General features: G+C 49.1%; 1 protein-coding gene across 4 annotated transcripts in view; it reads right to left on the reverse strand.

Moving 5' to 3' along the window:
* Elf4 (E74 like ETS transcription factor 4) overlaps positions 1–13844 on the reverse strand; it is a 41027-nt gene extending 27183 nt beyond the window's left edge. For 3 of the 4 annotated variants that reach the window (XM_071606335.1, XM_027940032.2, XM_027940029.2), the window contains exon 1: positions 13537–13844. The gene's annotated coding sequence lies outside the window, so the exon portion shown is untranslated. Of the gene's footprint in view, positions 1–13228; positions 13395–13536 lie in introns of those variants that run through there. The other variant, XM_027940030.2, reaches the window with a different exon arrangement.
* Between the last annotated feature and the right edge of the window lie 2160 nt (positions 13845–16004).

The raw sequence follows: 16004 nt of genomic DNA on the forward strand, positions 1-16004 counted from the left end.
GGTTAAGTGCAGGTTCATTGAGTGTGTCTAAGGGAAGGGGAGGGATGGAGGGGGCAGACCTCCTGCATCAGGGAGAGTGGTGGGAAACACTCCAGAGCTGCAGCTTGAATTTGAGGTCTGCTGTTCACAGGCTGAGTCCCTGCCTCTTTCTGGATCTTGGTTTCCCTATCCATAAAGTGCAGCAGATGAGTTTGTGATCCTTTGCTAAAGGCTCCGCCAGCTCTGACCCTCTGAGATTCTAATTAGAAGGCCCCTGCAAGCAGAGCAGAATGGAGCGTCAGCCGTGTGGCTCTTCTTCGAGGGCTGCAGGAGTCCTTTGACATAATTGACACGATTCCGTGTTCCAATCAATGTTCCTCACTCACAGAGATGACAATGATTTTCTTGTGATGGTCAAATTCTCTCAGTTCTTCTGCTAAGTCTCTTCATGGGGGGGAGGTAGCTTGGTTCTGATTTTCCCCTTCCCCCTGATAGTGCTAGGTGGTAGAGCAACCCATAACAGAGGCCCATTGATCATGTCCTTTTGAGATGTCAGGAACCAGGTTCTTGGCCTGGCGCCCAGGCAGGCAGCCCCACCTTGTGCTGAGCTTGCCTTCATGGTGGAGGGAATGATTGCTTATGGCCACTGGTCTAGCCCCCGCTGGACAGGATGTTTCCACATCAAGCCCCACTTCCTGCAGCTAGGCCTGGGCTCCGGTTTCCCCCCTCTCCTACCATCTGGTTGCCTGCCCTCTGCCCCCTCCCCTCGCTGGGTGTTTACAGGCTGCCTTATCAGCCTGGGGAATCTGGGCCTCACCCAGCAGGCGCCCCGCCTGCCCAGCCTAGACAGCCTGCTCAGTGCCCTACCTGCACTTTCGTCACTATAGGCACCCACAGCCAGGAGCCCCCTGGCAGGCAAGGGGTGTGGACCAAAGCCTGCTGTTTGGCACAATCCCTCAGTGCCTGGGGCCCTGCCTGCCAGAGAGAAACCGGAATATTCATAGTGCTTTACCCAGCCTGCCCAAGCTGGAGAGGGCATGAGATCTTTTTAAATTGTCATCTTCTCTATCTGCAGGCTAGAGAGAAGAATGAGATGCCTGGATTGCTAGCGAGGCTAACCTTGGCCCAGAGTGCCTTGCTGGTCCTTCTGTCCTTAGTCCTAAGAGATGAGGGAAAGCAGCACCAGGTTAGAAGGTTCTGACAGTCCAAGCAGATTTTTCAAACTGAAGAGCACTAGTAAACTCTAGGCTAAAGGGAAGGTTGAATGAGGGGCTGCAGGCTGAATGTGATGGACAAGGTGAGGCTAAGAAATCCTCAGGCACAATCTTGGCCAATACACACCCAGATTTCAGAGCCTCATAGGTCCCAAACTCTCTATCCCAACCCTGGAATCTGCTCACCTGCCTAAATGCTGGGATGAGGGCAGAGCTAACCACTGAGAAAATCCAAAGACTTTCTCTCAGGGGCTGGGGCTGTAGCTTAGTGGTAGAACACTTACCTCGCACAAATGAGGCACTAGGTTTGATCCTCAGCACCACATATAAATAAATAAATAAATAAATAAATAAAAGACTGAAAAAAATAATTAAAAAGTGTGTCCTAGAATGTAAGGGCCTAGATTTTCCTCTCAAATATGTTTGAACCAAGGAAGACAGGGTTCAAGAACCAGGGAATGCCAGGCAAATGAAGATGCTGCAGGTGGTGGATTTCCCTTCTAGCACTTGGGCAAAAATCCTGAAAGTTCAAGACCTGATGTGCCCGTAGGCAGACCCACAGGGACAGGGCCTGCTTGCTAAATCTGACCAAGCCCCAGAAGAGGGATCAAAGCCACAGTCCAAACCCCACTCATCCTCCAGGCATTTCCATTATGTTCACTGATAAATCATTTAAAATATTGGGGCCAGGCATGGTGGTGTAGGTCTGTAAACCCAGCAACTCAGGAGGCTGAGGCAGGAGTATTGCAAGTTGAAAGTCAGCCTCAGCAACTTAGTGAGGCCCTAAAAAACTTAGTAAGACCTGTCTTAAAATAAAAAAAAAATAAAAGGACTTGGAATGTGGCCCAGTGGTTAAGTGCCCCTGGGTTCAATTCCTGGTACCAAAATAAATAAATAAGTACATAATAAAAAATAAAATATATTTGAGGCAGTAGATTGCAACATTCACACTTAAGATCAAATGCTACACTTCAAAGAAATGTGATGACACTATGTTCTTCTAGGTCTCTAGAATATAATTCAATAGTTTGGGTCACTTGGATGGGAAAGTTTAGGAAAACTCTGCTAAGGCAACTTTGCCATTAATGGGCAATGTAAACCACAGGCATGCCATGTCACATGGCTCTCATAGCCTCAGTCTCAGGCCCAACCACTGGAGATTTCATGTTATCTAGAGCTCCTTACAGGCTTTACTGACCCTAGTGGCTGTCCAGCTCCACAGTTCTTCACTCTATCAAAACTTTCAGGTCACTGTCTCATCCCTCCAGGAACAGAATTTCCTACCATTCAGAAAAATCAAAAGCCATTTAGTGTTAATGTGTTAATAGCTGACATTGGGTTAAAATGTCATCTCTCTCCTTAACACATTTTTCTTCTTTCTTTTTAAGAGATGGGTTTTCATTATGTTACCCAGGCCAGTTTCTAATTCCTGAACTCCTGTGATGGAGTGATTCTCTGGTCTCAGCCTCCAAGTAGCTGGGACAACTATAGTCTGGATGTGACAGACGAGGTGAGGCTAAGAAATCCTGGGGCACAATCTTGGCCAATACACACCCAGATTTCAGAGCCTCATAGGTCCCAAACTCTCCCCCAATCAGCTCACATTTTCATTTTGAAAGACTATATAGCATAACCATGCTTTTACCTAAGGAAGGGCTCCAGGGCAAGCAGTGGGGTCAACCAGTATGTAGGAAAGCTAGAAGGTACTTCTTGGTGGTGCTGTCACCAGTCACACAATATGCCATGGAACAAGCCATCCTTCATCAAGGAGGGAATGAGTAAAGCTCACTATGCCTGTGGCCTCTGTTAGAAAGATACAGGGAGTAAATGTGAATGCCCTTGGGAAATATAAAACCTAGGCCTAAACCAGGCATAGTGGCGTATGCTTGTAATCCCAGTGACTGGGGAGGCTGAGGCAGAATTTCTAATTTGAGGCCAGCCTCAGCAACTCAGTGAAGCCCTAAGCAATTTAGTGAGACCCTGTCTGAAAACAAAACCAAAAAAAAGTTTTTAAAAAGGGCTGGGAATGTAGCTCAGTGGTAAAGTGCCCCTGGGTTAAATCGCCAGTACCAAAATAAATAATAAAAATAAAATCTAGGCCTGGTGCAACACAAGGCCCACTTGATTGGGAGCAAGAAAGATCAAGTTCCAATCCTAGCCCTGCCTCCACTTAACTCCTCCCTCAGTCTTGGAGCTGGTTCCAACTTTTACTCCAGGACATGCATTCAGATCTGTGGCTGTGACCACACCAGCCAGACTCTGCAGAGCTGTAGAGTCCAAACTCATCTGCTCAGTTTCCAAAGGTCCTTCAGAGTGTGACTCCACCCTACCTACTCAGCCCTGTTTCCCATGATTTCCCAACTCAAGCTGGGCTTCAAGCCCAGTGGTCTCCTCATGGTCCCCTGGGGGAACATTCCAGCCTCTTTCACGGAGTTTCTCAGGCCTGTCATACCCTTGCTGCTCCTTTTGGCTAATCAAACAGTACCCATCCAGCAAGGTCCTGACCAAGTCCATCAAATTCACGGAGCAGGTTATGCCCTGGTGACTACAGCCCACATCCATGGAGCCCTCTTCTTTGAACTCCCATAACCTTTAAGTTCTATTGCAAGCTCTCTTAAGCCCACATGGTCTTGAATTGCTCTTTATTTCATATGAACCTCTCATTTCCCTAACAGGTGGTCATAGAATTATGGGGTCAAGGCCTGTTTCATCTTCCGATGCTAACACAGGTCTAAGTATTCATGAATTAAGTCCTTAGTATCAACCCACAGATACTAATAGATTTTAGGGCTACAGTTTAGCAGGGGGGATGGTATAGTCAGGGGATAAAGGTTTCTAGGGCTCCATTACTTTTTCTCTCTTACTCTAAGCCTCTGCTAGGGGCAACGTGTCTGAGCTAGAATCACTCATTCCAAGTTGCACTGGAAGGGAGTTGATGATCATCAAAGGATTTCCTTTTGTAAACCACAGTGCTTCTACCCTGGGAATATTGGGTGCTGGTCTGAGTCATTAAACTCTCAGGAAAAGACTTCATGATACTGGATCAGGTTTATAAGCTAAAATGATTCTAGAGAGTAGGATGTAAGGAGAACTGTATGAGGACAAATTGTTGTTTTAAGAGGACTTTTGTTCACACCTATAACTGTAGGGATACAGGAGGCTGAGGCAAGAAGATCACAAGTTCAAGGCTGGCCCTAGCAATTTAGTGAGTCTCTGTCTCAAAATAAAAAAATAAAAAGGGCTGGAGTTGTGGCTCAGTGGTTGAGTGTCTCTGGGTTCAATCCCTGGTACCAAAAAAAAAAAAAAAAAAAAAAAAGCTGAAACTAACTTTGAGAAAGAACAAAGTTGGGCTGGGCATAATGGTACACAGTTGTAATCCCAGCAACCTGTAATCCTAGCAACTCAGCAGGCTAAGGCAGGAGGATCCCAAGTCCAGGATCAGTTTCAGTAATTTACTGAGGCCTAAGCAAGTTAGAGAGACCCTGTCTCTCTAAAATAAAAAAATAAAAAGGGCTGGGGATGTGGCTCAATGTTTAAGCACTCCTGGGTTCAAACCCCAGTACAAAAAAAAAAAAAAAAAGACAGAAAACAAAGTTGAAGGGCTAATACTACCTGACTCCAAGAATGATTATAAAACTACAGTAATCAAAGTAGTTGGTACTAGCATAAACATAACCAAATAGATCACTCAGTAGAACAGAATGTGGACTTCGGAAATAAGCCCACCTACACAAAAACAATAGAAATAGATTGACAATAGCTTTTTCAATGATGGTGCTAGAATAAATGGTTATCTATATGTAAAAAAGAGAAAAAATTAAATTTGGATTCATATCTTTTACCATACAGAAAAAATAACTCAAAATGGATCACCAAAGCTTGGGTGTGGTGCCACGTGATTTTAATCCCTGTGATTTGGGAGGCCAAGGAAGGAGGATTGCAAGTTGGAAGCCAGCCTGAGCAACTTAGCAAGACCCTGTCTCAAAATAAAACATAAAAAGGACTAGGGATATGGTTCAGCAGTTATGCACCCCTGGGTTCAATCCTTATTCCAAAAAAAAAAAAAACACAGACCAAAATGTAAAGTCTAAACTTACACGACAAAACATAAGATAAAATATTTGTGACTTAAGCCTAGATGAGGATTGCTTAGATAGAACTCTAAAAGGACAATCCATAAAAGAAAAAATGATCAGTTGCATTTTGTTGAAATTAAAAACTTCTACAAAGAGAATGAAAGGGCTGGGGTTGTGGCTCAGCGGTAGAGCGCTCGCCTAGAACGTGCAAGGCCATGGGTTTGATCCTCAGCACCACATAAATAAATAAATGAGTAAAATAAAGGTATTGTGTCCAACTAAGAGAATGAAAACACAAGCTAAAGCATGTATCTGATAAAGTTCTTGTATCCAGAATCTATAAGAACTCTCAAACCTTAACTACCAGAAAACAAACAACTCAATTTAAAAGTGGCCACTTGTAATCCCAGTGACTTGGGAAGCTGAAGCAGGAGGATTGCAAGTTCAAGATCAGGCTCAGCAACTTAGTAAAACCCTGTCTGAAAATTTAAAAATAAATAAAAATGCAAAAGATTTGTACAGACGCTTTGCTAAAGAAGATAAATGGATGACAAATAAGTACATGACAAAATGTTCGCCTATATTCCTAGTGACTCAGGAGGTTGAGGCAGGAGGTTTGAAAGTTTGAGGCCAGCCTCAGCAACTTAACAAGACCCTGAGCAACTTAGCAAGACCTTGTTTCTAAATAAAAATGGCTAGGGATGTAGTTCAGTGGCAAGGTACCCCTGGATTCAATCTCCAGTACCAAAAGAAAAAGAAAACCAAAAAATGTTCAACATCAACAGTCATTAGGGAAATGCAAATTAAAGCTACTGCATACTTATCAGAATGGCTAAAAATAAAAAGGCCACCCACACCCAGTGTTGGTGAGTATGAAGAACAGAACAATTGGGAACTTCCATCTCCTGCTGTTGGGAAAGTAGAGTTGTACAGCTGGATAACAAGAACAACTGGATAGTTTCTTAGAAAGTTGAACCTTCACTAATGTATGATCTAGTTTTTCTACTCCTAGGTAATTATCCAAGAGCAAAAAAAAAATACAGCCATAAGAAAGATTTGGACACAGATGTTCATAGCAACTTTGTTTGTAAGAGCTAAAAACTGGAAGAAAAAAAAAAAAAAACCTACCAACTGTCCATCAGCTGATGAATGGATAAACAATGTATGCTCTAGCCATACAATGGAATGCTACTTTGCAATAAAAAGGAATGAAATACTGATATACACAAGAGGAATGAATCTTAAAATAAATATGCAGAGTGAGAGAAGCCAGAACAAAAAAGACTACATGCTATATGATTCCAATTATATAAAACTTTAGAAAATGCAATTTTCTATAGAGTAATCTATAGTGACAGAAAACAGAGCCATGGTTGCCTCAGGATAGGAGGGGGAAATCACAAGGGGCACAGGGAAACTTTCCAGGACTGATGTATGTGTTTGCTGTCTTGATTGTGGTGATGGTTTCACGGGTATATACACATGTCAAATATTATCAAATTGTACACTTGGAAATATGTACAGTTTATTGTATGTCAATATGACTTCAATAAAGCTGTTGAATTAAAAGAAAGAAGGCTGGCTATGTAGCCCAGTGGTAGTGTGTTTGCCTAGCATGCAAGAGGCCCTGGGTTCCATCCCTAGCACCACTAAATAAACAGAATAGAATGAAATGAAATAAAATAAAATGAAATAAAAAGGACCCCAGGTTGGACAAAATAACAGCCACCATGACAACCCTTCTTATATGATTTTATGATATGACATTGCCATGCCAACTTTACAATGTAATATCACTCTGTAACAGCAGACAAGACAAAAGAAGCAAGAATTCCTATGCTCTCTTAGAAAACACATTCCTTGGTGTAACCAATAGAGTCTGATTCTGAACCTTGGGACTTATCGAGTGTGCTGATTGTCATGGGCTTATGGCATTTTATCTCTTGCTCACTCCCATGCCAGTGTTATCATCTCATGGAGGCTGGAATGCCAGCAGAACCCAGCCAATGGTCCCCCTTTCCTCTTTTGAAAGGCCATCTTCTCTCTAGCCTCCAGGAAGCCTTCCCCAAAGCAGCAGGGGAAGAAGACTGATCTTTCGCTAGACAAGCCTCGGGATGGATCATCACTCAGTCTATAAACAGTATGTGCCACAGGCCGGTTGGCACACTGGCTCCCACCTGCTATGGGGCTAAGTACGCGTGTGCCACTACTGTTCTAGAACGGGGTTTAGAGCCTTCTAGCAGGGAATTGGGCCTGTTGCATTTTTTTCAGAATCAGTGTGGTGTCAACAAAGTGATCACCAAGTGAGACAGGTGTTTTCTGTGCATGGATTCTCACAGATTCAGCAAAGCTGAACTAGCCTCTGTTATCCTCAGGGGACATTATGAGAGAAAGACAAATTATCTCTTCAGTCTACATGTACTAAGTACCTCCTTGTTATCAGGTCATCAGGAATGGGGAGGTTAAGACTAATTGCCCACTGTCTATTCCCCAAGGCCTAGCTGTCCTAACCTAATGGGTGGGATGGAGGGACTCAGTGGAATACTCTGCTCAGGGGTGGTCCATGTGCAGTCTAGTTGATCCTGGCCTCCTGTCCCTGCAAGCAATCACAGGCTCCTCAAGCAAACACAAGCTGGTTGATAGTAGGTGGAACCTCCAAGTTACCTTCTGAAAGGTCTTTAGAAAATGGGAATGGCCTCGAGCCCCCAAGGGTGCTTCTGGGCAAGGGCAGTGTGCCAGCCCCAACCCAAGGCCTCCAGGAACTGGCATAGAAGGCAACCATCATCCATGTGAGGGAAAGGGGTCAGCCAGCTGGCTCCCAGAATTCAACACTCAGGAGGGCAATTACAACAAACTGATGACTGCAAAATTGTCCCCAGGGGTAAAACATTAGGCCTTCTCTTGAAGGAGCTAACATCCCCTGATTTCTGCAGTGAATGATACTCAAGATGAAAATGGTGAAGGGAGAAAGATGGCAATGTTAACACAAATATGGAAGACTTTGAGTTTCACTCTTCACTATAGCACTGCCTACCACTCACAAAGATTACACACACACACACACACACACACACACCTGCTTTCACATCCCCTCCTTATTCTGTATAATGGCAGACTTAACAAAAAGCAGAAAAATGGGGCTGGGGCTGGGGCGGAATAGTAGAGCACTTGCCGCACATGTGTGAGGCACTGAGTTGGATCCTCAGCACCACATAAAAATAAATAAATGAAGATATTGTGTCCATCTACAACTGAAAAAAAAAAGCAGAAAAACGTGGAAAATCTCCCTGTTGGTTTCAGGAATGGGCGTGGTGTACCCTGCCAGCACTGTCAGAGAGGTGGTTGATTCCAGGAGCCTGGCAAAGTCAAGTGTGTGTAGAGGGGAAATGATAACGACAACAACAATATTAGCCACAGGAAATGATAATAACAGCACAGAATATTTACTGGGTGGTTTACTATGTGCCAGGCACTATGCTGAGTGCTTCACGTGCATTTATCTCCTTTAATCCTCACTCTGACCCTGTGAAGTTGGCCCTGAGTCCCAGAGAAGTTAAGTAACTAGCTCACAGTCACACAGCCAGTAAGTGGCAGACCTGGGATATACCTGTGTTCTTTCTCCTCTAGACAATAATGTTTCTGGAGAAGAATATTGGGTCAAACTAGAAGGGGCAGGCTGCTTCAGGAAAGGCAGATGGACAGAGAGGCAGGAAGTGACAATGCTGGGATGACAAAATGGCCCATCTAGAAAGTGGTAACCCACCACAAAGCTTGCTTAACCTAGGCAAGCTGCTTAACCTCTTGTTTCTTGCTGGCTTCTTTGAAACATATTCCAGCACTTTCCCTTGCAGACCCTCCTGTGTGAAACACCCTTCCCTGCTGCCTGAGCCTCCTCCTCGCCCCAGAAGCAGACTGGGATCTCTTTGCCAAGAAACTCACTGTAGGACACAATCTCCCAGCCCAGAAGTCAGGGCCCCTTCAGTGTTTGAAATGTGCTGGGGAGGGGGCAAAGCAAGAGGGTACTGAGAGGAAAAATAATGAATGTGGGTGTGGGGGTATGTCCGGGTGTTTTTATATAATTAAACACAACAAGATCCAAGGCCCCCTTTACACCCAGCCAGGGAAGACACAAAAGCAGCAGAACAAACATGTAGCTAATCCTTGGTGGTCTGGACCCTTCAGTTCCCAGGTGGCTGTGTGGGGAGAGGGGCAATTATGAAAATCTCTGTCCTCCACTTGAACCTCTGGGCTTCCAGAGAAATCTCAAAACCCTGGCGAAAGGTAGGACCCGACCAGCCTGTCTGTGGTGAACACTTGTGGCATGTCACTTCAGTGTCCCCTACCTCTTTCCTCTCTCCCTACCCCCCAGGGCCTGTGTGTGTTGGGGGGTGGTGGGGATCAGAATGAAATCCCCTCAGCTTGGGTGGCAGGAAAGCCTGGCCACCCTTTGTGTTGTATCAATACACACTGGGCTCACTGTCTGGGCAGACCACTTTGTATCTCCTAAAGTGGAGATCAGAGTTTGCACCAAGCCACCCACACTCGCTGACCTGGTCTTTTATGTGACATGCATTTACTAAACAATTATCCAGGCTCTGAAGGTCAGTCGGTGGCCGGGGAATAGAGAGAAAGGCGTCTTTTCTCCCTTTTCTGCTGAGCCAAGTCTCCCCCTCGCTGCCCCGCCCCCTTCAAGGTCTAGCTCATGCCCGCATCCCTCACAAAGCCTTCCCTCCCTCCTCCAGCTGCTGCTGACCTCAGAGTCCTGGCCGTGCTGGCCTCTGCTCCAAGGAGCACAATTAGCACCTGACCAGCCACTGGCCTGGCTGCTTGTCCTCGCCTCTGATTGTTTCAGTGTCTTAGTCATCTCTACCCTGCCACCTCCTTCCCTTCACTCCCCACAGCTCCTAGCACAGGTTGGGCACACAGTAGGTGTTAATAAAGGTCTGTTGAATTGAAACTCAGCAGCCCCTATGAGGTCAGAACCCTCATAAGCACCCCGACCAGCAGTTTCTTGGCAACCAGCACTGGGGCCCGAGCTACAGGGCATTAGCAGCTCGGCCGCTATTACAGGGCACACAAGGCTCAGCGGTCAGAGATTTGCAGGCAGGTTGGTGTTGATGAGAAAAGCCCCTGACCCCTAGGAAAGCGCCCATGGGATTCTGGGTACCTTGCATGAGTTTCCTCTCTCCCCTGCAGAACTAGTTTTCAGTTTGTGAACCACAGAGGGAATAAATTGGCAGTGAAGCCAGAAACCTCTTTGCAGCTTAGAAACCCAGGAGTGATAACCAAGGCCAGGTTGGGGTCAGGCCCAGGCTGAAGAGAGAAGGCTACCCAAGGCCCTTCCTAACTCAGCAGAGGACACCAGAAAGACACAGGAGGCATATCAGGCACGAGTCCTGCCACTTGGGAGAATTTTGTGGGTGTTTCAGAGTGGTCCCAAGTGATGCCATCCTGCCCTGACACCCAGCAAATCACTTCCTCAGTGCTTACGACCTACAGTGCATCCAAGGACCAGACCTCCTTCACCCAAACCTTCAGGCAGGCTTGGGGAGCAGGCAGGATCCAGACCAGCCAGGGTCTCCAGACAAGGAGAAGCTTCCAAGTCTGAGGTGCCTGACTCAGGGGTTCAAGCCTGGCTTATCTAATATCCCAGACCCCCCTTCCCACACCCCCACCACCACCCTAGTCCACATAGGAAGATACACACAATCCTGGAAGGCAGGAGGTGTCTCCATATTTTCCTCACTGCCCAGTACTGGGACCTACTCCTGGCAAATATTTGCTGAGTTGAATCTGAGTTTTAGGCACTACATTAGAAAATATCATAATGCCAGTTCATGCCTCCTGTGTGCCACACACTGTTCTAATAAGTAACTTCTATGTTTTAACACATTTGGTCCTTATCACAACCTTACAAGATAGGTCTCATTTGCCATATAAGGAAACTGAGGCATAGGATTGACTGGGAGCACACATGGAGTAAGTGACAAAGCTGGGGTTTCAACCCACCCAGACAGGCTGGCTCTAGAGGTAGAGGTAAAATGAGAAAACTGGGTGTGGTGCTGGGAGGGAGAAAACCCAGGACAGACTCAGGAGCAGTTTCCCTGGAAAAGCAATACCCTCAGCTGGTAGCTGGCTGGGCCTTCGTGGGACAAAAGCCCTGAGTTTTGCAGAATTAGGGGCATTTTGAACATGCTATCTGTCAGGTCCATGGCAGAAGGACCAGAACACCCTCATTTTTAGATCACAGTAAATGGCAGAGGAGATGGAAGCCACTGTGCCACCACTTAGGACCAGGTGAGGGAAGGTGGGTGGATTTGGGGCCCCCAGCTTGTCCAGGGGTGGGCGCCAGTTCCTGAGTAACCACCGAGCAAACACAGCGCAGCAGAGGGAGGAATGCCAGACATAGTTGCAAACAAGCCACTCCTTCGGCTCCCAGCAAGAGGCTGGGTGAGGGTGGCAACGTGGAGCCTGTTTCATGGTCCCCTGCAACAAGAGGTTCTAGGCTTTGAACCCAGCCCCTGAGACAACCGCATGCAAGGCAGCAGTTGTCCACACCATCTTCCAGGATCTCCCTGATCATCCTCATTACTTCAGATAACTCCTGCTAGACGGTTTCTGCATTGGGTGCGCTGAATTAATGGGTGAGGAAGCACTTTATAACTAGGAAAACCCTGTGTAACCGACTGCAAGGAGGGATTGGCATTCTTACAGGGCATACGTATTCCCTGGGCATTTTCAGTGCCAAAGTGCCCTGTCCCTCCAAAGGGGAGAGTGAGCATAGGTTCCCTTCACCTCTCCCCAACCTGGCATTGAGGCCAGGGGTCAGTGCACAGGGGTTGAGTCCCCAATGGGCGTGCCCACCAGCTGTTGGGGCCAGCAGTGGTGGCTCAGGCCCTGGGATGGTGACCTCACTTCCGTTCCTACCTCCCCACCTCCCTAGCACTCCTCCCATTTGAGGCCCCACCAGGCCAAAATCGAGAAGTCCAAGGTTAACTGTTCCTCCCCACTTTAAGAGCTAATTAAAATGATTAGCCACAATGAACTGTCAAACATTAACCAGAAGAAGCTGCAGGACCAGACAGGCCTCTATCTCGGGCAGAGGGATGAGGGACAGGAATCAAAGGGCCATCAAATCCCTCAGCTGGGGTGTGGTGTTGCTGGGGGCACCCTGGAGAACTTCTCTGAGCCAAGGTGCCAAGGGGTCAGGAGGTGGCTCTGGTCAGGAAGCCTATGTGGCAGGCACAGTCACGAGGAAAGGATAACAGGGTTAAGGTGCCATGGAGGGGCCAGGAATTCACAAAGTCGCTGCCAACCCAGAAGTCCCCCAAACCTCCAAAGCAAGGCTCTGGCGTCAGGGGACTCTTCGCCCTGCGTCTGCAGAGTTCCCTTGGTGGTAGCAGGGGAGGGAACAGATAGGCGGGAGAAGCTGGGAGAGCGGGAACGCAGGAGCGGGAAGGCTGGCGTCTGGCTCACACGGAAACTCCAGCCTCTGCCAAGAGGTCTCTATTTTGGCGATTCAATACTCCAAGTCGTAGGTTTATGTACGTGCATGTGTGTGACCCTAAAGCACCTGGCCCCAGGAGCTCTAAGGGCCGGCTCAATCTATCTAGCAGCCCCGCCACAGTCCACCAACATCCTGCCCTCGGGCGTTGGACTTTTGGGGGCCCCCAGCTATCACAAACGGCCCTATCAAGGAACTAGGTGGAGCGGGCCTCAGGAAAACTGGCCCCCGACCCGACTCAGGAAATCGATTCCATTTCTACTCCGGTATCAGGAGCCCGGGTTCCCCACCATGCACGCGGCGGGGCGAGGCAAGCACGGCACTCCACGCGCCACGGCTCTCCCACCCTTTCCAGGGCCCCCAACCCCACTCTGGGCCCCGCGGCCCTCGCTACCGCCCTCAAGCAAACTTTTCGAGGTCTCCGAAGGCTCAAAGAACCGGCGCCATCGACGTACCTGAAGCTGAGTGGCTTATGGGCCAAGCTTGGTCGCCGGGCCAGGGTCGGAAGCCGTGGTCCCCTCCCCGTTGCAGGGGCCGAGACGTGGGTCTCCAGCCCCGCCAACCCTGCCAGCGCGCCTTTACCCCTCGGAAGCCGGGCCGGGCAAGAGGCGCCGGGGGCTCGGCGCCAGCGAAAGGAGAAGTGGAAGTCAAGCGCGGCGCCCGCTCCGTCCCCGCGGCCGCCGGGGCCGCCGTCCCCCTCCCTGCTTCCCTCCCTCTTTCTTCCCTGCCCGCCTGCCCCCGCCGCCCCGCGCCCGTGACTCACCTCGGCGCCAGGGCAGGCTGGTCCGGGCGGGCGAGGCGCAGGGCTCTCCCACACGTCGCGCCACCAATGGCAAGTTGGAGGGCGAGATGCAAATACCAGGTGAGACGGCGGCGCCCCTGATAAAAACGAGTCGGGGGGCGGAGTGGAACACCGCGGGAAATGGTACACGAAGGGGAGGGCCGGCCGGGGCGAGGGAGGGGGCGGAGGGGGCGCCCGGGGAGGGGGCGCCAGCCAGCGGAGACCTGCACTGAGACAACCGAACGAAAGGGGAAATTGCAGTAGAGACACACACGTCCCCGCAGGCGGCGGCTGGGGCGGGCGCGAAGAAGGCTGGGCGGGAGGGAGGGAAGAGCCGGAGGGAGGGACCGACGGGAGGGACCGCGGGCGGGCGGGGTGGAGGAGGGAGCGAGGGAGGGACGAGGCATCTTGGTGGAAACAGCGCCCCTCCACCCCCGGCCCGCCGCGGTCGCCAGCACGGCAGGAGGAGCCATGCCAGGGGCCCGCGCGGCCTCTCCTTTCCCTCGCGGCTAGCTCGCCCCGGGGAACAGCTGGGGCAGGGCTCCCGCAGAGTCCACGTCGCGTGACGCTGCCCTGGTCAGCCCCCCCTTCATTCCGCTCATTGTGGGCGGGCCCCCCGGGCCCTCAACCCTAACCAGGGCCCTTGCGGGGCGGGAAACCCCCCCACACACACACAATGTTCCTCGGAGTAACCTATTCCCAATGGACTCGAAGGCTGCGTCCAACCACCTCGGCCTGTGCACTCCACTCGTTTGACGCCTTTGCCTCTGGCCCTGTAATGAACACTATCAAGCGCCTGCTGTGTGCAGACCGCACGGGCCCAGCGGGGGGTGATACCCAGAGGCTCTAAGTTGGAAACTTAGACAACCCCTGCGGAATCCCTGGTCAAATGCATGTTGAAGTTTGTGTGACAGGAGAGTTTCCGGGACTCCTAGGGAAGTCCAACCCAAGTCTCCCGCGGAGGAAGGCAGGGAGGATAGGAATCAGGAAAGGGGCCGGAGGGAATGTGGCTGACAAGGCAGGTGCAAAGGCAACCAGAGTCGTGGTGCTGGGAGAAAGCTCCTGCCCACCCTTCTTCTCCAGTCCAAAGCCAATCTGCTCTACTTGACGTGCCCATGTGAACCGGTCTCCCATTCTGTCTCCCCTTTGCCCCTCCTCTGAACCGCCTCCACACCCATGCCAGCTCCCACCTGGTTCAGCAGCAATGAAGTTCTGGGAAGGAGTTTGCTGGAAATTGTCACTCCTTATGGCTCTGCATGGTCTGGAGGAGCGATCCAGCCAGGCCTTGACCTTGGCAGAAAGCAGCTGAAGGGACCTCAGAGGAGGAGTGCCCTCTGAAGCATAAGGGTGGCCAAAGGGCCTGCAGTTCAAGGACTTACCCAGCAGCCACTAGCATCTGTCTGGCTCCTCAGCCTTGGAAAAGATGATCCCTGGCACAGGGCTAGGGACAGGGGTGGTGGTGGCAGATGATGGTAGCAAAGGTGGCTGTAGATTACAGGTTGCCAAGGAAAGATGTAGTGGCTGGACTGGGACAATGGCCCCTAAAACCTCCTGGATACCCATAGCCAAGTCCCTGAAACAAGTGCTAAGAACAACTTTCCACTTATTTTTTAAGGGATTCTGGAGACACACAGTTAGTTCTCTGCTGGCTCTTGCTTATAAGACTTGTTTGCAGTAGGTCTCAAGTGTCTCTAAACCCTATTACCTTGATCTTGAAATTCACTAATGAACACACACACACAAACATATTTACCCTTTGCTAAGAGTTTAGTGGTCTCTGTGTGTTGGGTGGGTGGGGGTCAAACCCAGAACTTGTACATGCCAGGCAAGCACACTACCACTGAGCTATATCTGCAGTCTGAGTTCAGTGGTTTGTAACATCAGACAGACCCCTGTCTATTCCAGCTGCACCATTAGTTTGTTGTTGGTTTTTTTCTTTTTTCCTTTTTTGGTACTGGGGATTGAAACCAGGGGTGCTTAACCACTGAGACACAGTCCTTTATGTTTTTTATTTTGAAACAGTGTCTCACTAAGTTGCTTAGGGTCTTGCTAAGTTGCTGAGGCTGGCCTTGAACTTGCAATCTTCCTGCCTTAGCTTTCAAAGTCACTGGGATTATACACATTGCCATTATGCCCAGCTAGCTGCACCACTATTAAGTTAGTGAACTACTACGTGACTTTAGGCCAGTCATTTAAACTCTTCTGAGCCTCACTTTTTCTTTCTTTCTTTTCTTTTTCTTTTTTTGTTTTGTTTTGGTACTGGGGACTGAACTCAGGGACACAGTACTACTGAACTGTATCCCCAGCCATTTTTATTTTTATTTTAGTGAGACAGGATCTCACTAAGTTGCTGAGGCTGGCCTCAAACTTGCTATCTTCCTGCCTCTGCCTCTGGAGTTGCTGGGATTGCAGGCATGCATCACAGCACTTGGCTTCACTTTCCTTATTTG

The sequence above is a fragment of the Marmota flaviventris genome, chromosome X (genome assembly GCF_047511675.1).
Source record: "Marmota flaviventris isolate mMarFla1 chromosome X, mMarFla1.hap1, whole genome shotgun sequence".
Lineage (NCBI taxonomy): Eukaryota > Metazoa > Chordata > Mammalia > Rodentia > Sciuridae > Marmota > Marmota flaviventris.